We start from the raw sequence: 25,887 nt of genomic DNA, 5'->3' as shown, positions 1-25,887 counted from the left end.
GAGACCCTTCCTATAACATGAGAGGTGGTATCCAACTCCTTCCCATTCCAACCTGAGACCCTTCCTATAGCATGAGATGGGATATCCAACTACTTCCAAATCCAATCCTGATACCCTTCCGATAGCATGAGATGTGATATCCCAATGCTTCTACCAAACCTGAGACCCATACTATGGCATGAGATGTGATATCAAACTCCTTCCCATTCCAATCCCGAGACCCTTCCTATAGCTTAAGATGTGATATCCAACTCCTTCCCATTCCAATTCTGAGACCCTTCCTATTCCAGGAGACTTGCTATCTCAATGCTTCTAATACCAAACCTGACACCCGTCCTATAACATGAGTTGTGATATCCAAATCCTTCTCCTTCCGAACCTTAGACCCTTCCTTTATCATGAGATGTGATATCCAACTCCTTCCCCTTCCAATCCTGAGACCCTTCCCATATCATGAGATTTATTATCTCAATGCTTCTAATATCAAACTTGAGACATTCCCTATAGCATGAGATGTGATATCCAAGTCCTTCCCATTCCAATCCTGAGACCCTTCCTATAGCATGAGATATGATATCTCAATGCTTCTAATACCAAAACTGAGACCCTTCCTATAACATGATATGGGATATCCAACTCCTTCCCATTCCAATCCTAAAACCCTTCCGATAGCAGAGATGTGATATCTCAATGCTTATACCAAACCTGAGAACCTTCCTATGGCATGAGATGTCATATACAACGCCTTCCCATTCCAATCCTGAGACCCTTCCTATAGCATGAGATGTGATATCTCAATGCTTATACCAAACCTGAGACCCTTCCTATAGCATGAGATGTGATATCCCATTCCTTCCCATTCCAAAATGAGACCCTTCCTATAGCATGAGATGTGATGTCTGAATGCTTCTAATACCAAATCTGAGATCCTTCCTATAACACGAGATGTGATATCAAAATCCTTCCCCTTCCAAACCTGAGACCCTCCCTTTGGCATGAGATGTGATATCCAACTCCTTCCCATTCCAATCCTGAGACCCTTCCTACAGCATGAGATGTGATATCTCAATGATTCTAATAACAAACCCGAGACCCGTCCTATAACATGAGATGTGATATCCAACTCCTTCCCATTCCAATCCTGAGACCCTTCCTATAGCATGAGATGTGCTATCTCAATGCTTATACCAAACCTGAGACCCTTCCTATAGCATGAGATGTGATATCCAAATCCTTCCCATTCCAATCCTGAGACCCTTCCTATAGCATGAGATGTGATATCTCAATGCCTCTAATACCAAAAATAAGATCCATCCTCTAACATGAAATGTGATATCCAACTCCTTCCCTTTCCAAACCTGAGAGCCTACCTATTGCATGAGATGTGATATCCAAGTCCTTCCCATTCCAATCCTTAGACCCTTCCTACAGCATGAGATGTGATATCTCAATGATTCTAATACCAAACCTGAGACCTGTCCTATAACATGAGATGGGATATCCAACTCCTTCCATTTCAATCCTGAGACACTTCCGATAGCAGAGATGTGATATCTCAATGCTGATACCAACCCTGAGACCCTTCCTATAACATGAGATGTGGTATCCAACTCATTCCCCTTCCAAACCTGAGACCCTCCCTTTGGCATGAGATGTGATATCCAACTCCTTCCCATTCCAATCCTGAGACCCTTCTGATAGCATGAGATGTGATATCTCAATGCCTCTAATACCAAACCTGAGATCCTACCTCTAACATGAAAATGTGATATCCAACTCCTTCCCCTTCCAAACCTGAGAGCCTTCCTATAACATGAGATGTGATATTGAAGTCCTTCCCATTCCAATCCTGAGACCCTTCCTATAGCATGAGATGTGATATCCAACTCCTTCCCATTCCAACCTGAGACCCTTCCTATAGCATGAGATGGGATATCCAACTACTTCCAAATCCAATCCTGATACCCTTCCGATAGCATGAGATGTGATATCCCAATGCTTCTACCAAACCTGAGACCCATACTATGGCATGAGATGTGATATCAAACTCCTTCCCATTCCAATCCCGAGACCCTTCCTATCGCTTGAGATGTGATCTCCAACTCCTTCCCATTCCAATTCTGAGACCCTTCCTATACCAGGAGACTTGCTATCTCAATGCTTCTAATACCAAACCTGACACCCGTCCTATAACATGAGTTGTGATATCCAAATCTATCCCCTTCCAAACCTTAGACCCTTCCTTTATCATGAGATGTGATATCCAACTCCTTCCCATTCCAATCCTGAGACCCTTCCCATATCATGAGAGTTGTTATCTCAATGCTTCTAATATCAAACTTGAGACCCTCCCTATAGCATGAGATGTGATATCCAAGTCCTTCCCATTCCAATCCTGAGACCCTTCCTATAGCATGATGTGATATCTCAATGCTTCTAATACCAAAACTGAGACCCTTCCTATAACATGATATGGGATATCCAACTCCTTCCCATTCCAATCCTAAAACCCTTCCGATAGCAGAGATGTGATATCTCAATGCTTATACCAAACCTGAGACCCTTCCTATGGCATGAGATCTCATATGCAACTCCTTCCCATTCCAATCCTGAGACCCTTCCTATAGCATGAGATGTGATTTCTCAATGCTTATACCAAACCTGAGACCCTTCCTATAGCATGAGATGTGATATCCCATTCCTTCCCATTCCAAAATGAGACCCTTCCTATAGCATGAGATGTGATGTCTCACTGCTTCTAATACCAAATCTGAGATCCTTCCTATAACACGAGATGTGATATCAAAATCCTTCCCCTTCCAAACCTGAGACCCTCCCTTTGGCATGAGATGTGATATCCAACTCCTTCCCATTCCAATCCTGAGACCCTTCCTACAGCATGAGATGTGATATCTCAATGATTCTAATAACAAACCCGAGACCCGTCCTATAACATGAGATGTGATATCCAACTCCTTCCCATTCCAATCCTGAGACCCTTCCTATAGCATGAGATGTGATATCTCAATGCTTATACCAAACCTGAGACCCTTCCTATAGCATGAGATGTGATATCCAAATCCTTCCCATTCCAATCCTGAGACCCTTCCTATAGCATGAGATGTGATATCTCAATGCCTCTAATACCAAACATGAGATCCATTTTCTAACATGAAATGTGATTTCCAACTCCTTCCCTTTCCAAACCTGAGAGCCTACCTATAGCATGGGATGTGATATCCAAGTCCTTCCCTTTCCAATCCTTAGACCCTTCCTACAGCATGAGATGTGATATCTCAATGATTCTAATACCAAACCTGAGACCCGTCCCATAACATGAGATGGGATATCCAACTCCTTCCATTTCAATCCTGAGACACTTCCGATAGCAGAGATGTGATATCTCAATGCTTATACCAACCCTGAGACCCTTCCTCTAACATGAGATGTGGTATCCAACTCCTTCCCATTCCAAACATGAGACCCTTCCTATAGCAAGAATGTGCTATCCATCTCCTCCCCATTCCAATCCTGAGACCATTCCTATAGCATGAGATGTGATATCTCAATGCTTCTAATAGCAAACCTGTGATCCTTCCTATGACATGAGATGTGATATCCAATTCCTTCCCATGCCAAACCGGAGACCATTCCTACAGCATGTGATGTGATATCTCAATGCTTCTAATACCAAACCTGAGACCCGTCCTATAGCATGAGATGTGATATCCAACTCCTTCCCATCCCAATCCTGAGACACTTTTGATAGCAGAGATGTGATATCTCAATTCTTATACCAAACCTGAGACCCTTCCTATAACATGAAATGGGATATCCAACTCCTTCCCATTCCAAACCTGAGACCCTTCCGATAGCAGAGATGAGATATCTCAATGTCTCTAATACCAAACCTGAGATCCTTCCGATAGCATGAGATGTGATATCTCAATGCTTCTAATACCAAACCTGAGATCCTTCCTATAACATGAGATGTGATATCCAAATCCTTCCCGTTCCAAAACTGAGACCCTTCCGATAGCATGAGATGTGATATCTCAATGCCTCTAATACCAAACCTGAGATCCTTCAGATAGCATGATATGTGATATCTCAATGCTTCTACTACCAAACCTGAAATCCTTCCTATAACATGAGATGTGATATCCAAATCCTTCCCCTTCCAAACCTGAGACCTTCCCTTTAGCATGAGATGTGATATCCAACTCGTTCCCATTCCAATCCTGAGACCCTTCTGATAGCATGAGATGTGATATCTCAATGCCTCTAATACCAAACCTGAGATCCTACCTCTAACATGAAATGTGATATCCAACTCCTTCCCTTTCCAAACCTGAGAGCCTTCCTATAGCATGAGATGTGATATCCAAGTCCTTCTCATTCCAATCCGGAGACCCTTCCTATAACATGAGATGTGATATCCAACTCCTTCTGATTCCAACCTGAGACCCTTCCTATAGCATGAGATTGGATATCCAACTCCTTCCAAATCCAATCCTGATACCCTTCCGATTGCATGAGATGTGATATCTGAATGCTTCTAATACCAAACCTGAGACCCATCCTATAACATGAGATGTGATATCCAAATCCTTCCCCTTCCAAACCTCAGACCCTTCCTTTAGCATGAGATGTGATATCCAGCTCCTTCTCATTCCAATCCTGAGACCCTTCCGATAGCATGAGATGTGATATCTCAATGCTTCTAATAACAAAACTGAGACCCTCCCTATAGCATGAGATGTGATATCTAAGTCCTTCCTATTCCAATCCTGAGACCCTTCGGATAGCAGAGATGTGATATCTCAATGCTTATACCAAACCTGAGACCCTTCCTATGGCATGAGATGTGATATCCAACTCCTTCCCATTCCAATCCTGAGCCCCTCCTATAGCATGAGATGGGATTTCTCAATGCTTCTACCAAACCTGACACCCTTCCTTTAGCATGAGATGTGATATCCAACTCCTTCCCATTCCAATCCTGAGACCCTTACTATAGCATGAGATGTGATATCTCAATGCTTCTAATACCAAACCTGAGATCCTTCCTATAACATGAGATGTGATATCCAAATCCTTCCCCTTCCAAACCTGAGACCCTCCCTTTAGCATGAGATGTGATATCCAACTCTTTCCCATTCCAATCCTGAGACCCTTCTGATAGCATGAGATGTGATATCTCAATGCCTCTAATACCAAACCTGAGATCCTTCCGATAGCATGAGATGTGATATCTCAATGCTTCTAATACCAAACCTGAAATCCTTCCTATAACATGAGATGTGATATCCAAATCCTTCCCCTTCCAAACCTGAGACCTTCCCTTTAGCATGAGATGTGATATCCAATTCGTTCCCATTCCAATCCTGAGACCCTTCTGATAGCATGAGATGTGATATCTCAATGCCTCTAATACCAAACCTGAGATCCTACCTCTAACATGAAATGTGATATCCAACTCCTTCCCTTTCCAAACCTGAGAGCCTTCCTATAGCATGAGATGTGATATCCAAGTCCTTCTCATTCCAATCCGGAGACCCTTCCTATAACATGAGATGTTATATCCAACTCCTTCTGATTCCAATCTGAGACCCTTCCTATAGCATGAGATTGGATATCCAACTCCTTCCAAATCCAATCCTGATACCCTTCCGCTTGCATGAGATGTGATATCCCAATGCTTCTACCAAACCTGAGACCCATACTATGACATCAGATGTGATATCAAACTCCTTCCCATTCCAATCTTGAGACCCTTCCTATAGCTTGAGATGTGATATCCAACTCCTTCCCATTCCAATTCTGAGACCCTTCCTATACCATGAGACTTGATATCTCAATGCTTCTACCAAACCTGAGACCCATACTATTGCATGAGATGTGATATCAAACTCCTTCCAATTCCAATCCTGAGAACCTTCCTATAACATGAGATGAGATATCCAAATCCTTCCCCTTCCAAACCTTAGACCCTTTCTTTATCATGAGATGTGATATCCAACTCCTTCCCATTCCAATCCTTAGACCCTTCTGATAGCATGAGATGTGATATCTCAATGCCTCTAATACCAAACCAGAGATCCTACCTCTAACATGAAATGTGATATCCAACTCCTTCCCCTTCCAAACCTGAGAGCCTTCCTATAACATGAGATGTGATATCGAAGTCCTTCCCATTCCAATCCTGAGACCCTTCCTATAACATGAGATGTGATATCCAACTCCTTCCCATTCCAACCTGAGACCCTTCCTATAGCATGAGATGGGATATCCAACTACTTCCAAATCCAATCCTGATACCCTTCTGATAGCATGAGATGTGATATCCCAATGCTTCTACCAAACCTGAGACCCATACTATGACATGAGATGTGATATCCAATTCCTTCCCATTCCAAACCGGAGACCCTTCCTACAGCATGTGATGTGATATCTCAATGCTCTAATACCAAAACTGAGACCCGTCCTATAGCATGAGATGTGATATCCAAATCCTTCACATCCCAATCCTGAGACACTTTCGATAGCAGAGATGTGATATCTCAATTCTTATACCAAACCTGAGATCCTTCCTATAACATGAGATGTGATATCCAAATCCTTCCCCTTCCAAACCTGAGACCCTCCCTTTAGCGTGAGATGTGATATCCAACTCCTTCCCATTCCAATCCTGAGACCCTTCTGATAGCATGAGATGTGATGTCTCAATGCCTCTAATACCAAACCTGAGATCCTACCTCTAACATGAAATGTGATATCCAACTCCTTCCCATTCCAATCCTGAGCCCCTCCTATAGCATGAGATGGGATTTCTCAATGCTTCTACCAAACCTGACACCCTTCCTTTAGCATGAGATGTGATATCCAACTCCTTCCCATTCCAATCCTGAGACCCTTACTATAGCATGAGATGTGATATCTCAATGCTTCTAATACCAAACCTGAGATCCTTCCTATAACATGAGATGTGATATCCAAATCCTTCCCCTTCCAAACCTGAGACCCTCCCTTTAGCATGAGATGTGATATCCAACTCTTTCCCATTCCAATCCTGAGACCCTTCTGATAGCATGAGATGTGATATCTCAATGCCTCTAATACCAAACCTGAGATCCTTCCGATAGCATGAGATGTGATATCTCAATGCTTCTAATACCAAACCTGAAATCCTTCCTATAACATGAGATGTGATATCCAAATCCTTCCCCTTCCAAACCTGAGACCTTCCCTTTAGCATGAGATGTGATATCCAATTCGTTCCCATTCCAATCCTGAGAGCCTTCCTATAACATGAGATGTGATATCGAAGTCCTTCCCATTCCAATCCTGAGACCCTTCCTATAACATGAGATGTGATATCCAACTCCTTCCCATTCCAACCTGAGACCCTTCCTATAGCATGAGATGGGATATCCAACTACTTCCAAATCCAATCCTGATACCCTTCCGATAGCATGAGATGTGATATCCCAATGCTTCTACCAAACGTGAGACCCATACTATGACATGAGATGTGATATCCAATTCCTTCCCATTCCAAACCGGAGACCCTTCCTACAGCATGTGATGTGATATCTCAATGCTTCTACCAAACCTGAGACCCTTCCTATAGCATGAGATGTGATATCCGACTCCTTCCCATTCCAATCCTCAGACACTTCCTATAGCATGAGATGTGATATCTCAATGCTTCTAATACCAAACCTGAGACCCTTCCTATGGCATGAGATTTGATATCAAACTCCTTCCCAATCCAATCCTGAGATCCTTCCTATAACATGAGATGTGATATCCAAATCCTTCCCCTTCCAAACCAGAGACCCTCCCTTTAGCGTGAGATGTGATATCCAACTCCTTCCCATTCCAATCCTTAGACCCTTCTGATAGCATGAGATGTGATGTCTCAATGCCTCTAATACCAAACCTGTGATCCTACATCTAACATGAAATGTGATATCCAACTCCTTCCCCTTCCAAACCTGAGAGCCTTCCTATAACATGAGATGTGATATCGAAGTCCTTCCCATTCCAATCCTGAGACCCTTCCTATAACATGAGATGTGATATCCAACTCCTTCCCATTCCAACCTGAGACCCTTCCTATAGCATGAGATGGGATATCCAACTACTTCCAAATCCAATCCTGATACCCTTCCGATAGCATGAGATGTGATATCCCAATGCTTCTACCAAACCTGAGACCCATACTATGGCATGAGATGTGATATCAAACTCCTTCCCATTCCAATCCCGAGACCCTTCCTATAGCTTGAGATGTGATATCCAACTCATTCCCATTCCAATTCTGAGACCCTTCCTATACCAGGAGACTTGCTATCTCAATGCTTCTAATACCAAACCTGACACCCGTCCTATAACATGAGTTGTGATATCCAAATCCTTCCCCTTCCAAACCTGAGACCCTTTCTTTATCATAAGATGTGATATCCAACTCCTTCCCATTCCAATCCTGAGACTCTTCCTATAGCATGAGATGTGATATCTCAATGCTTCTACCAAACCTGATACCCTTCCTATAGCATGAGATGTGATATCCAACTCCTTCCCATTCCAATCCTCAGACACTTCCTATAGCATGAGATGTGATATCTCAATGCTTCTAATACCAAACCTGAGACCCTTCCTACGGCATGAGATTTGATATCAAACTCCTTCCCATTCCAATCCTGAGACCCTTCCTATAGCATGAGATATGATATCCATCTCCTTCCCATTCCAATCCTGAAACCCTTCCTTTAGCATGAGATGTGATATCCAGCTCCTTCCCATTCCAATCCTGAGACCCTTCCGTTAGCATGAGATGTATCTCAATGCTTCTAATACCAAACCTGAGATCCTTCCTATAACATGAGATGGGAAATGTGATATCCAACTCCTTCCCCTTCCAAACCTGAGAGCCTTCCTATAGCATGAGATGTGATATTGAAGTATTTCCCATTTCAATCCTGAGACCCTTCCTATAACATGAGATGTGATACCCAACACCTTCCCATTCCAACCTGAGACCCTTCCTATAGCATGAGATGGGATATCCAACTACTTCCAAATCCAATCCTGATACCCTTCCTATAGCATGAGATGTGATATCCAAGTCCTTCTCATTCCAATCCGGAAACCCTTCCTATAACATGAGATGTTATATCCAACTCCTTCTGATTCCAACCTGAGACCCTTCCTATAGCATGAGATTGGATATCCAACTCCTTCCAAATCCAATCCTGATACCCTTCCGCTTGCATGAGATGTGATATCCAACTCCTTCCCATTCCAATCCTTAGACCCTTCTGATAGCATGAGATGTGATATCTCAATGCCTCTAATACCAAACCTGAGATCCTACCTCTAACATGAAATGTGATATCCAACTCCTTCCCCTTCCAAACCTGAGAGCCTTCCTATAACATGAGATGTGATATCGAAGTCCTTCCCATTCCAATCCTGAGACCCTTCCTATAACATGAGATGTGATATCCAACTCCTTCCCATTCCAACCTGAGACCCTTCCTATAGCATGAGATGGGATATCCAACTACTTCCAAATCCAATCCTGATACCCTTCCGATAGCATGAGATGTGATATCCCAATGCTTCTACCAAACGTGAGACCCATACTATGACATGAGATGTGATATCCAATTCCTTCCCATTCCAAACCGGAGACCCTTCCTACAGCATGTGATGTGATATCTCAATGCTCTAATACCAAAACTGAGACCCGTCCTATAGCATGAGATGTGATATCCAAATCCTTCACATCCCAATCCTGAGACACTTTCGATAGCAGAGATGTGATATCTCAATTCTTATACCAAACCTGAGATCCTTCCTATAACATGAGATGTGATATCCAAATCCTTCCCCTTCCAAACCTGAGACCCTCCCTTTAGCGTGAGATGTGATATCCAACTCCTTCCCATTCCAATCCTGAGACCCTTCTGATAGCATGAGATGTGATGTCTCAATGCCTCTAATACCAAACCTGAGATCCTACCTCTAACATGAAATGTGATATCCAACTCCTTCCCCTTCCAAACCTGAGAGCCGTCCTATAGCATGAGATGTGATATCCGACTCCTTCCCATTCCAATCCTCAGACACTTCCTATAGCATGAGATGTGATATCTCAATGCTTCTAATACCAAACCTGAGACCCTTCCTATGGCATGAGATTTGATATCCGACTCCTTCCCATTCCAATCCTCAGACACTTCCTATAGCATGAGATGTGATATCTCAATGCTTCTAATACCAAACCTGAGACCCTTCCTATGGCATGAGATTTGATATCAAACTCCTTCCCAATCCAATCCTGAGATCCTTCCTATAACATGAGATGTGATATCCAAATCCTTCCCCTTCCAAACCAGAGACCCTCCCTTTAGCGTGAGATTTGATATCCAACTCCTTCCCATTCCAATCCTTAGACCCTTCTGATAGCATGAGATGTGATGTCTCAATGCCTCTAATACCAAACCTGTGATCCTACATCTAACATGAAATGTGATATCCAACTCCTTCCCCTTCCAAACCTGAGAGCCTTCCTATAACATGAGATGTGATATCGAAGTCCTTCCCATTCCAATCCTGAGACCCTTCCTATAACATGAGATGTGATATCCAACTCCTTCCCATTCCAACCTGAGACCCTTCCTATAGCATGAGATGGGATATCCAACTACTTCCAAATCCAATCCTGATACCCTTCCGATAGCATGAGCTGTGATATCCCAATGCTTCTACCAAACCTGAGACCCATACTATGGCATGAGATGTGATATCAAACTCCTTCCCATTCCAATCCCGAGACCCTTCCTATAGCTTGAGATGTGATATCCAACTCCTTCCCATTCCAATTCTGAGACCCTTCCTATACCAGGAGACTTGCTATCTCAATGCTTCTAATACCAAACCTGACACCCGTCCTATAACATGAGTTGTGATATCCAAATCCTTCCCCTTCCAAACCTGAGACCCTTCCTTTATAATAAGATGTGATATCCAACTCCTTCCCATTCCAATCCTGAGACTCTTCCTATAGCATGAGATGTGATATCTCAATGCTTCTACCAAACCTGATACCCTTCCTATAGCATGAGATGTGATATCCAACTCCTTCCCATTCCAATCCTCAGACACTTCCTATAGCATGAGATGTGATATCTCAATGCTTCTAATACCAAACCTGAGACCCTTCCTACGGCATGAGATTTGATATCAAACTCCTTCCCATTCCAATCCTGAGACCCTTCCTATAGCATGAGATATGATATCCATCTCCTTCCCATTCCAATCCTGAAACCCTTCCTTTAGCATGAGATGTGATATCCAGCTCCTTCCCATTCCAATCCTGAGACCCTTCCGTTAGCATGAGATGTATCTCAATGCTTCTAATACCAAACCTGAGATCCTTCCTATAACATGAGATGGGAAATGTGATATCCAACTCCTTCCCCTTCCAAACCTGAGAGCCTTCCTATAGCATGAGATGTGATATTGAAGTATTTCCCATTTCAATCCTGAGACCCTTCCTATAACATGAGATGTGATACCCAACACCTTCCCATTCCAACCTGAGACCCTTCCTATAGCATGAGATGGGATATCCAACTACTTCCAAATCCAATCCTGATACCCTTCCGTTAGCATGAGATGTATCTCAATGCTTCTAATACCAAACCTGAGATCCTTCCTATAACATGAGATGTGATATCCAAATCCTTCCCCTTCCAAACCTAAGACCCTCCCTTTAGCATGAGATGTGATATCCAACTCCTTCCCATTCCAATCCTGAGACCCTTCTGATAGCATGAGATGTGATATCTCAATGCCTCTAATACCAAACCTGAGATCCTACCGCTAACATGAAATGTGATATCCTACTCCTTCCCTTTCCAAACGTGAGACCCTCCCTATAGCATGAGATGTGATATCCAACTCCTTCCCATTCCAATCCTGAGACCCTTCCTAGAGCATGAGATGTGATATCTCATTGCTTATACCAAACCTGAGAACCTTCCTATAGCATGAGATGTGATATCCAACTCCTTCGCATTCCAATCCTGAGACCCTTCCTATAACATGAGATGTGATATCCAACTCCTTCCCATTCCAATCCTGAGACCCTTCTGAGAGCATGAGATGTGATATCTCAATGCTTCTAATACCAAACCTGAGATCCTTCCGATAGCATGAGATGTGATATCTCAATTCTTCTAATACCAAACCTGAGATCCTTCCTATAACACGAGATGTGATATCCAAATCCTTCCCCTTCCAAACCTGAGACCCTCCCTTTGGCATGAGATGTGATATCCAACTCCTTCCCATTCCAATCCTGAGACCCTTCTGATAGCATGAGATGTGATATCTCAATGCCTTTAACAAACCTGAGATCCTACCTCTAACATGAAATGTGATATCCAACTCCTTCCCCTTCCAACCTGAGAGCCTTCCTATAGCATGAGATGTGATATCCAACTCCTTCCCATTCCAACCTGAGACCCTTCCTATAGCATGAGATGGGATATCCAACTACTTCCAAATCCAATCCTGATACCCTTTCGATAGCATGAGATGTGATATCTCAATGCCTCTAATACCAAACCTGAGATCCTTCCGATAGCATGAGATGCGATATCTCAATGCTTCTAATACCAAACCTGATTTCCTTCCTATAACATGAGATGTGATATCAAAATCCTTCCCCTTCCAAACCTGAGACCCTCCCTTTAGCATGAGATGTGATATCCAACTCCTTCCCATTCCAATCCTGAGACCCTTCTGATAGCATGAGATGTGATATCTCAATGCCTCTAATACCAAACCTGAGATCCTAACTCTAACATGAAATGTGATATCCTACTCCTTCCCTTTCCCAACGTGAGACCCTCCCTATAGCATGAGATGTGATATCCAACTACTTCCCATTCCAATCCTGAGACCCGTCCTATAGCATGAGATGTGATATCTCAATGCTTATACCAAACCTGAGACCCTTCCTATAGCATGAGATGTGACATCCAACTCCTTCCCATTCCAATCCTGAGACCCTTCCTATAACATGAGATGTGATGTCTCAATGCTTCTAATACCAGACCTGAGATCCTTCCTATGGCATGAGATGTGATATCCAACTCCTTCCCATTCCAATCCTGAGAGCCTTCCTATAGCATGAGATGTTATATCTCAAAGCTTCTAATACCAAACCTGAGATCCTTCCTATAACATGAGATGTGATATCCAAATCCTTCCCCTTCCAAACCTGAGACCCTCCCTTTAGCATGAGATGTGATATCTCAATGCTTCTAATACCAAACCTGATTTCCTTCCTATAACATGAGATGTGATATCAAAATTCTTCCCCTTCCAAACCTGAGACCCTCCCTTTAGCATGAGATGTGATATCCAACTCCTTCCCATTCCAATCCTGAGACCCTTCTGATAGCATGAGATGTGATGTCTCAATGCCTCTAATACCAAACCTGAGATCCTACCTCTAACATGAAATGTGATATCCTACTCCTTCCCTTTCCAAACGTGAGACCCTCCCTATAGCATGAGATGTGATATCCAAATACTTCCCATTCCAATCCTGAGACCCTTCCTATATCATGAGATGTGATATCTCTAAGCTTATACCAAACCTGAGACCCTTCCGATAGCATGAGATGTGATATCCAACTCCTTCCCATTCCAATCCTGAGACCCTTCCTATAACATGAGATGTGATGTCTCAATGCTTCTAATACCAAACCTGAGATCCTTCCTATGGCATGAGATGTGATATCCAACTCCTTCCCATTCCAACCTGAGACCCTTCCTTTAGCATGAGATGGGATATCCAACTCCTTCCCATTCCAATCCTGAGACCCTTCTGATAGCATGAGATGTGATATCTCAATGCTTCTAATACCAAACCTGAGATCCTTCCGATAACCTGAGATGTGATATCTCAATTCTTCTAATACCAAACCTGAGATCCTTCCTATAACACGAGATGTGATATCCAAATACTTCCCCTTCCAAACCTGAGACCCTCCCTTTGGCATGAGATGTGATATCCAACTCCTTCCCATTCCAATCCTGAGAGCCTTCTGATAGCATGAGATGTGATATCTCAATGCCTCTAATACCAAACCTGAGATCCTACCTCTAACATGAAATGTGATATCCAACTCCTTCCCCTTCCAAACCTGAGAGCCTTCCTATAACATGAGATGTGATATCGAAGTCCTTCCCATTCCAATCCTGAGACCCTTCCTATAACATGAGAGTTGGTATCCAACTCCTTCCCATTCCAACCTGAGACCCTTCCTATAGCATGAGATGGGATATCCAACTACTTCCAAATCCAATCCTGATACCCTTCCGATAGCATGAGATGTGATATCCCAATGCTTCTACCAAACCTGAGACCCATACTATGGCATGAGATGTGATATCAAACTCCTTCCCATTCCAATCCCGAGACCCTTCCTATAGCTTAAGATGTGATATCCAGCTCCTTCCCATTCCAATTCTGAGACCCTTCCTATTCCAGGAGACTTGCTATCTCAATGCTTCTAATACCAAACCTGACACCCGTCCTATAACATGAGTTGTGATATCCAAATCCTTCCCCTTCCAAACCTTAGACCCTTCCTTTATCATGAGATGTGATATCCAACTCCTTCCCCTTCCAATCCTGAGACCCTTCCCATATCATGAGATTTGTTATCTCAATGCTTCTAATATCAAACTTGAGACATTCCCTATAGCATGAATTGTGATATCCAAGTCCTTCCCATTCCAATCCTGAGACCCTTCCTATAGCATGAGATGTGATATCTCAATGCTTCTAATACCAAAACTGAGACCCTTCCTATAACATGATATGGGATATCCAACTCCTTCCCATTCCAATCCTAAAACCCTTCCGATAGCAGAGATGTGATATCTCAATGCTTATACCAAACCTGAGAACCTTCCTATGGCATGAGATGTCATATACAACTCCTTCCCATTCCAATCCTGAGACCCTTCCTAGAGCATGAGATGTGATATCTCAATGCTTATACCAAACCTGAGACACTTCCTAAAGCATGAGATGTGATATCCCATTCCTTCCCATTCCAAAATGAGACCCTTCCTATAGCATGAGATGTGATGTCTGAATGCTTCTAATACCAAATCTGAGATCCTTCCTATAACACGAGATGTGATATCAAAATCCTTCCCCTTCCAAACCTGAGACCCTCCCTTTGGCATGAGATGTGATATCCAACTCCTTCCCATTCCAATCCTGAGACCCTTCCTACAGCATGAGATGTGATATCTCAATGATTCTAATAACAAACCCGAGACCCGTCCTATAACATGAGATGTGATATCCAACTCCTTCCCATTCCAATCCTGAGACCCTTCCTATAGCATGAGATGTGCTATCTCAATGCTTATACCAAACCTGAGACACTTCCTATAGCATGAGATGTGATATCCCATTCCTTCCCATTCCAAAATGAGACCCTTCCTATAGCATGAGATGTGATGTCTGAATGCTTCTAATACCAAATCTGAGATCCTTCCTATAACACGAGATGTGATATCAAAATCCTTCCCCTTCCAAACCTGAGACCCTCCCTTTGGCATGAGATGTGATATCCAACTCCTTCCCATTCCAATCCTGAGACCCTTCCTACAGCATGAGATGTGATATCTCAATGATTCTAATAACAAACCCGAGACCCGTCCTATAACATGAGATGTGATATCCAACTCCTTCCCATTCCAATCCTGAGACCCTTCCTATAGCATGAGATGTGCTATCTCAATGCTTATACCAAACCTGAGACCCTTCCTATAGCATTAGATGTGATTTCCAAATCCTTCCCATTCCAATCCTGAGACCCTTCCTATAGCATGAGATGTGATATCTCAATGCCTCTAATACCAAAAATAAGATCCATCCTCTAACATGAAATGTGATATCCAACTCCTTCCCTTTCCAAACCTGAGAGCCTACCTATAGCATGAGATGTGATGTCCAAGTCCTTCCCATTTCAATCCTTAGACCCTTCCTACAGCATGAGATGTGATATCTCAATGATTCTAATACCAAACCTGAGACCTGTCCTATAACATGAGATGGGATATCCAACTCCTTCCATTTCAATCCTGAGACACTTCCGATAGCAGAGATGTGATATCTCAATGCTGATACCAACCCTGAGACCCTTCCTATAACATGAGATGTGGAATCCAACTCCTTCCCCTTCCAAACCTGAGACCCTCCCTTTGGCATGAGATGTGATATCCAACTCCTTCCCCTTCCAAACCTGAGAGCCTTCCTATAACATGAGATGTGATATCGAAGTCCTTCCCATTCCAATCCTGAGACCCTTCCTATAACATGAGTTGTGATATCCAAATCTATCCCCTTCCAAACCTTAGACCCTTCCTTTATCATGAGATGTGATATCCAACTCCTTCCCATTCCAATCCTGAGACCCTTCCCATATCATGAGAGTTGTTATCTCAATGCTTCTAATATCAAACTTGAGACCCTCCCTATAGCATGAGATGTGATATCCAAGTCCTCCCCATTCCAATCCTGAGACCCTTCCTATAGCATGATGTGATATCTCAATGCTTCTAATACCAAAACTGAGACCCTTCCTATAACATGATATGGGATATCCAACTCCTTCCCATTCCAATCCTAAAACCCTTCCGATAGCAGAGATGTGATATCTCAATGCTTATACCAAACCTGAGACCCTTCCTATGGCATGAGATGTCATATACAACTCCTTCCCATTCCAATCCTGAGACCCTTCCTATAGCATGAGATGTGATTTCTCAATGCTTATACCAAACCTGAGACCCTTCCTATAGCATGAGATGTGATATCCCATTCCTTCCCATTCCAAAATGAGACCCTTCCTATAGCATGAGATGTGATGTCTCAATGCTTCTAATACCAAATCTGAGATCCTTCCTATAACACGAGATGTGATATCAAAATCCTTCCCCTTCCAAACCTGAGACCCTCCCTTTGGCATGAGATGTGATATCCAACTCCTTCCCATTCCAATCCTGAGACCCTCCCTACAGCATGAGATATGATATCTCAATGATTCTAATAACAAACCCGAGACCCGTCCTATAACATGAGATGTGATATCCAACTCCTTCCCATTCCAATCCTGAGACCCTTCCTATAGCATGAGATGTGATATCTCAATGCTTATACCAAACCTGAGACCCTTCCTATAGCATGAGATGTGATATCCAAATCCTTCCCATTCCAATCCTGAGACCCTTCCTATAGCATGAGATGTGATATCTCAATGCCTCTAATACCAAACATGAGATCCATTTTCTAACATGAAATGTGATATCCAACTCCTTCCCTTTCCAAACCTGAGAGCCTACCAATAGCATGGGATGTGATATCCAAGTCCTTCCCTTTCCAATCCTTAGACCCTTCCTACAGCATGAGATGTCATATCTCAATGATTCTAATACCAAACCTGAGACCCGTCCTATAACATGAGATGGGATATCCAACTCCTTCCATTTCAATCCTGAGACACTTCCGATAGCAGAGATGTGATATCTCAATGCTTATACCAACCCTGAGACCCTTCCTCTAACATGAGATGTGGTATCCAACTCCTTCCCATTCCAAACATGAGACCCTTCCTATAGCAAGAATGTGATATCCATCTCCTTCCCATTCCAATCCTGAGACCATTCCTATAGCATGAGATGTGATATCTCAATGCTTCTAATAGCAAACCTGTGATCCTTCCTATGACATGAGATGTGATATCCAATTCCTTCCCATGCCAAACCGCAGACCCTTCCTACAGCATGTGATGTGATATCTCAATGCTTCTAATACCAAACCTGAGACCCGTCCTATAGCATGAGATGTGATATCCAACTCCTTCCCATCCCAATCCTGAGACACTTTTGATAGCAGAGATGTGATATCTCAATTCTTATACCAAACCTGAGACCCTTCCTATAACATGAAATGGGATATCTAACTCCTTCCCATTCCAAACCTGAGACCCTTCCGATAGCAGAGATGTGATATCTCAATGTCTCTAATACCAAACCTGAGATCCTTCCGATAGTATGAGATGTGATATCTCAATGCCTCTAATACCAAACATGAGATCCATTTTCTAACATGAAATGTGATATCCAACTCCTTCCCTTTCCAAACCTGAGAGCCTACCTATAGCATGGGATGTGATATCCAAGTCCTTCCCTTTCCAATCCTTAGACCCTTCCTACAGCATGAGATGTGATATCTCAGTGATTCTAATACCAAACCTGAGACCCGTCCTATAACATGAGATGGGATATCCAACTCCTTCCATTTCAATCCTGAGACACTTCCGATAGCAGAGATGTAATATCTCAATGCTTATACCAACCCTGAGACCCTTCCTCTAACATGAGATGTGGTATCCAACTCCTTCCCATTCCAAACATGAGACCCTTCCTATAGCAAGAATGTGATATCCATCTCCTTCCCATTCCAATCCTGAGACCATTCCTATAGCATGAGATGTGATATCTCAATGCTTCTAATAGCAAACCTGTGATCCTTCCTATGACATGAGATGTGATATCCAATTCCTTCCCATGCCAAACCGGAGACCCTTCCTACAGCATGTGATGTGATATCTCAATGCTTCTAATACCAAACCTGAGACCCGTCCTATAGCATGAGATGTGATATCCAACTCCTTCCCATCCCAATCCTGAGACACTTTTGATAGCAGAGATGTGATATCTCAATTCTTATACCAAACCTGAGACCCTTCCTATAACATGAAATGGGATATCCAACTCCTTCCCATTCCAAACCTGAGACCCTTCCGATAGCAGAGATGTGATATCTCAATGTCTCTAATACCAAACCTGAGATCCTTCCTATAACATGAGATGTGATATCCAAATCCTTCCCGTTCCAAAACTGAGACCCTACCGATAGCATGAGATGTGATATCTCAATGCCTCTAATACCAAACCTGAGATCCTTCCGATAGCATGAGATGTGATATCTCAATGCTTCTAATACCAAACCTGAAATCCTTCCTATAACATGAGATGTGATATCCAAATCCTTCCCCTTCCAAACCTGAGACCTTCCCTTTAGCATGAGATGTGATATCCAACTCGTTCCCATTCCAATCCTGAGACCCTTCTGATAGCATGAGATGTGATATCTCAATGCCTCTAATACCAAACCTGAGATCCTACCTCTAACATGAAATGTGATATCCAACTCCTTCCCTTTCCAAACCTGAGAGCCTTCCTATAGCATGAGATGTGATATCCAAGTCCTTCTCATTCCAATCCGGAGACCCTTCCTATAACATGAGATGTGATATCCAACTCCTTCTGATTCCAACCTGAGACCCTTCCTATAGCATGAGATTGTATATCCAACTCCTTCCAAATCCAATCCTGATACCCTTCCGATTGCATGAGATGTGATATCCCAATGCTTCTACCAAACCTGAGACCCATACTATGACATCAGATGTGATATCAAACTCCTTCCCATTCCAATCTTGAGACCCTTCCTATAGCTTGAGATGTGATATCCAACTCCTTCCCATTCCAATTCTGAGACCCTTCCTATACCATGAGACTTGATATCTCAATGCTTCTACCAAACCTGAGACCCATACTATTGCATGAGATGTGATATCAAACTCCTTCCAATTCCAATCCTGAGAACCTTCCTATAACATGAGATGAGATATCCAAATCATTCCCCTTCCAAACCTTAGACCCTTTCTTTATCATGAGATGTGATATCCAACTCCTTCCCATTCCAATCCTGAAACCCTTCCTACACCATGAGATGTGATATCTGAATGCTTCTAATACCAAACCTGAGACCCATCCTATAACATGAGATGTGATATCCAAATCCTTCCCCTTCCAAACCTGAGACCCTTCCTTTAGCATGAGATGTGATATCCAGCTCCTTCTCATTCCAATCCTGAGACCCTTCCGATAGCATGAGATGTGATATCTCAATGCTTCTAATAACAAATTGAGACCCTCCCTATAGCATGAGATGTGATATCTAAGTCTTTCCAATTTCCAATCCTGAGACCCTTCGGATAGCAGAGATGTGATATCTCAATGCTTATACCAAACCTGAGACCCTTCCTATGGCATGAGATGTGATATCCAACTCCTTCCCATTCCAATCCTGAGCCCCTCCTATAGCATGAGATGGGATATCTCAATGCTTCTACCAAACCTGACACCCTTCCTTTAGCATGAGATGTGATATCCAACTCCTTCCCATTCCAATCCTGAGACCCTTACTATAGCATGAGATGTGATATCTCAATGCTTCTAATACCAAACCTGAGATCCTTCATATAACATGAGATGTGATATCCAAATCCTTCCCCTTCCAAACCTGAGACCCTCCCTTTAGCATGAGATGTGATATCCAACTCCTTCCCATTCCAATCCTGAGACCCTTCTGATAGCATGAGATGTGATATCTCAATGCCTCTAATACCAAACCTGAGATACTTCTGATAGCATGAGATGTGATATCTCAATGCTTCTAATACCAAACCTGAAATCCTTCCTATAACATGAGATGTGATATCCAAATCCTTCCCCTTCCAAACCTGAGACCTTCCCTTTAGCATGAGATGTGATATCCAATTCGTTCCCATTCCAATCCTGAGACCCTTCTGATAGCATGAGATGTGATATCTCAATGCCTCTAATACCAAACCTGAGATCCTACCTCTAACATGAAATGTGATATCCAACTCCTTCCCTTTCCAAACCTGAGAGCCTTCCTATAGCATGAGATGTGATATCCAAGTCCTTCTCATTCCAATCCGGAGACCCTTCCTATAACATGAGATGTGATATCCAACTCCTTCTGATTCCAACCTGAGACCCTTCCTATAGCATGAGATTGGATATCCAACTCCTTCCAAATCCAATCCTGATACCCTTCCGATTGCATGAGATGTGATATCCCAATGCTTCTACCAAACCTGAGACCCATGCTATGACATCAGATGTGATATCAAACTCCTTCCCATTCCAATCTTGAGACCCTTCCTATAGCTTGAGATGTGATATCCAACTCCTTCCCATTCCAATTCTGAGATCCTTCCTATACCATGAGACTTGATATCTCAATGCTTCTACCAAACCTGAGACCCATACTATTGCATGAGATGTGATATCAAACTCCTTCCAATTCCAATCCTGAGAAATTCCTATAACATGAGATGAGATATCCAAATCCTTCCCCTTCCAAACCTTAGACCCTTTCTTTATCATGAAATGTGATATCCAACTCCTTCCCATTCCAATCCTTAGACCCTTTTGATAGCATGAGATGTGATATCTCAATGCCTCTAATACCAAACCTGAGATCCTACCTCTAACATGAAATGTGATATCCAACTCCTTCCCCTTCCAAACCTGAGAGCCTTCCTATAACATGAGATGTGATATCGAAGTCCTTCCCATTCCAATCCTGAGAACCTTCCTATAACATGAGATGTGATATCCAACTCCTTCCCATTCCAGCCTGAGACCCTTCCTATAGCATGAGATGGGATATCCAACTACTTCCAAATCCAATCCTGATACCCTTCCGATAGAATGAGATGTGATATCCCAATGCTTCTACCAAACCTGAGACCCATACTATGACATGAGATGTGATATCCAATTCCTTCCCATTCCAAACCGGAGACCCTTCCTACAGCATGTGATGTGATATCTCAATGCTCTAATATCAAAACTGAGACCCGTCCTATAGCATGAGATGTGATATCCAACTCCTTCCCATCCCAATCCTGAGACACTTTCGATAGCAGAGATGTGATATCTCAATTCTTATACCAAACCTGAGACCCTTCCTATAACATGAAATGGGATATCCAACTCCTTCCCATTCCAAACCTGATACCCTTCCGATAGCAGAGATGTGATATATCAATGTCTCTAATGCCAAACCTGAGATCCTTCCGATAGCATGATATGTGATATCGCAATGCTTCTAATACCAAACCTGAGATCCTTCCTATAACATGAGATGTGATATCCAAATCCTTCCCGTTCCAAACCTGAGACCCTTCCGATAGCATGAGATGTGATATCTCAATGCCTCTAATACCAAACCTGAGATCATTCCGATAGCATGAGATGTGATAGCTCAATGCTTCTAATACCAAACCTGAAATCCTTCCTATAACATGAGATGTGATATCCAAATCCTTCCCCTTCGAAACCTGAGACCTTCCCTTTAGCATGAGATGTGACATCAAACTTGTTCCCATTCCAATCCTGAGACCCTTCTGATAGCATGAGATGTGATATCTCAATGCCTCTAATACCAAACCTGAGATCCTACCTCTAACATGAAATGTGATATCCAACTCCTTCCCTTTCCAAACCTGAGAGCCTTCCTATAGCATGAGATTTGATATCCAAGTCCTTCTCATTCCAATCCGGAGACCCTTCCTATAACATGAGATGTGATATCCAACTCCTTCTGATTCCAACCTGAGACCCTTCCTATAGCATGAGATTGGATATCCAACTCCTTCCAAATCCAATCCTGATACCCTTCCGATAGCATGAGATGTGATATCCCAATGCTTCTACAAAACCTGACACCAATACTATGACATCAGATGTGATATCAAACTGCTTCCCATTCCAATATTGAGACCCTTCCTATAGCATGAGATGTGATATCTCAATGCTTATACCAAACCTGAGACCCTTCCTATAGCATGAGATGTGATATCCCATTCCTTCCCATTCCAAAATGAGACCCTTCCTATAGCATGAGATGTGATGTCTGAATGCTTCTAATACCAAATCTGAGATCCTTCCTATAACACGAGATGTGATATCAAAATCCTTCCCCTTCCAAACCTGAGACCCTCCCTTTGGCATGAGATGTGATATCCAACTCCTTCCCATTCCAATCCTGAGACCCTTCCTACAGCATGAGATGTGATATCTCAATGATTCTAATAACAAACCCGAGACCCGTCCTATAACATAACATGAGATCCAACTCCTTCCCATTCCAATCCTGAGACCCTTCCTATAGCATGAGATGTGATATCTCAATGCCTCTAATACCAAAAATGAGATCCATCCTCTAACATGAAATGTGATATCCAACTCCTTCCCTTTCCAAACCTGAGAGCCTACCTATAGCATGAGATGTGATATCCAAGTCCTTCCCATTCCAATCCTTAGACCCTTCCTACAGCATGAGATGTGATATCTCAATGATTCTAATACCAAAGCTGAGACCTGTCCTATAACATGGGATGGGATATCCAACTCCTTCCATTTCAATCCTGAGACACTTCCGATAGCAGAGATGTGATATCTCAATGCTGATACCAACCCTGAGACCCTTCCTATAACATGAGATGTGGTATCCAACTCCTTCCCCTTCCAAACCTGAGACCCTCCCTTTGGCATGAGATGTGCTATCCAACTCCTTCCCATTCCAATCCTGAGACCCTTCTGATAGCATGAGATGTGATATCTCAATGCCTCTAATACCAAACCTGAGATCCTACCTCTAACATGAAATGTGATATCCAAATCCTTCCCCTTCCAAACCTGAGAGCCTTCCTATAACATGAGATGTGATATCGAAGTCCTTCCCATTCCAATCCTGAGACCCTTCCTATAGCATGAGATGTGATATCCAACTCCTTCCCATTCCAACCTGAGACCCTTCCTATAGCATGAGATGGGATATCCAACTACTTCCAAATCCAATCCTGATACCCTTCCGATAGCATGAGATGTGATATCCCAATGCTTCTACCAAACCTGAGACCCATACTATGGCATGAGATGTAATATCAAACTCCTTCCCATTCCAATCCCGAGACCCTTCCTATAGCTTGAGATGTGATATCCAACTCCTTCCCATTCCATCCTGAGACCCTTCCTATACAAGGAGACTTGCTATCTCAATGCTTCTAATACCAAACCTGACACCCGTCCTATAACATGAGTTGTGATATCCAAATCCTTCCCCTTCCAAACCTTAGACCCTTCCTTTATCATGAGATGTGATATCCAACCCCTTCCCATTCCAATCCTGAGACCCTTCCCATATCATGAGATTTGTTATCTCAATGCTTCTAATATCAAACTTGAGACCCTCCCTATAGCATGAGATGTGATATCCAAGTCCTTCCCATTCCAATCCTGAGACCCTTCCTATAGCATGATGTGATATCTCAATGCTTCTAATACCAAAACTGAGACCCTTCCTATAACATGATATGGGATATCCAACTCCTTCCCATTCCAATCCTAAAACCCTTCCGATAGCAGAGATGTGATATCTCAATGCTTATACCAAACCTGAGACCCTTCCTATAGCATGAGATGTGATATCCCATTCCTTCCCATTCCAAAATGAGACCCTTCCTATAGCATGAGATGTGATGTCTCAATGCTTCTAATACCAAATCTGAGATCCTTCCTATAACACGAGATGTGATATCAAAATCCTTCCCCTTCCAAACCTGAGACCCTCCCTTTGGCATGAGATGTGATATCCAACTCCTTCCCATTCCAATCCTGAGACCCTTCCTACAGCATGAGATGTGATATCTCAATGATTCTAATAACAAACCCGAGACCCGTCCTATAACATGAGATGTGATATCCAACTCCTTCCTATTCCAATCCTGAGACCCTTCCTATAGCATGAGATGTGATATCTCAATGCTTATACCAAACCTGAGACCCTTCCTATAGCATGAGATGTGATATCCAAATCCTTCCCATTCCAATCCTGAGACCCTTCCTATAGCATGAGATGTGATATCTCAATGCCTCTAATACCAAACATGAGATCCATTTTCTAACATGAAATGTGATATCCAACTCCTTCCCTTTCCAAACCTGAGAGCCTACCTATAGCATGAGATGTGATATCCAAGTCCTTCCCATTCCAATCCTTAGACCCTTCCTACAGCATGAGATGTGATATCTCAATGATTCTAATACCAAACCTGAGACCCGTCCTATAACATGAGATGGGATATCCAACTCCTTCCATTTCAATCCTGAGACACTTCCGATAGCAGAGATGTGATATCTCAATGCTTATACCAACCCTGAGACCCTTCCTCTAACATGAGATGTGGTATCCAACTCCTTCCCATTCCAAACATGAGACCCTTCCTATAGCAAGAATGTGATATCCATCTCCTTCCCATTCCAATCCTGAGACCATTCCTATAGCATGAGATGTGATATCTCAATGCTTCTAATAGCAAACCTGTGATCCTTCCTATGACATGAGATGTGATATCCAATTCCTTCCCATGCCAAACCGGAGACCCTTCCTACAGCATGTGATGTGATATCTCAATGCTTCTAATACCAAACCTGAGAACCGTCCTATAGCATGAGATGTGATATCCAACTCCTTCCCATCCCAATCCTGAGACACTTTCGATAGCAGAGATGTGATATCTCAATTCTTATACCAAACCTGAGACCCTTCCTATAACATGAAATGGGATATCCAACTCCTTCCGATTCCAAACCTGAGACTCTTCCGATAGCAGAGATGTGATATCTCAATGTCTCTAATACCAAACCTGAGATCCTTCCTATAACATGAGATGTGATATCCAAATCCTTCCCGTTCCAAAACTGAGACCCTTCCGATAGCATGAGATGTGATATCTCAATGCCTCTAATACCAAACCTGAGATCCTTCCGATCGCATGAGATGTGATATCTCAATGCTTCTAATACCAAACCTGAAATCCTTCCTAT

The sequence above is a fragment of the Ambystoma mexicanum genome, chromosome 14 (assembly GCF_040938575.1).
Source record: "Ambystoma mexicanum isolate Mex_15411 chromosome 14, UKY_AmexF1_1, whole genome shotgun sequence".
NCBI classification, from domain to species: domain Eukaryota; kingdom Metazoa; phylum Chordata; class Amphibia; order Caudata; family Ambystomatidae; genus Ambystoma; species Ambystoma mexicanum.
This window is presented reverse-complemented; position numbering follows the sequence as displayed.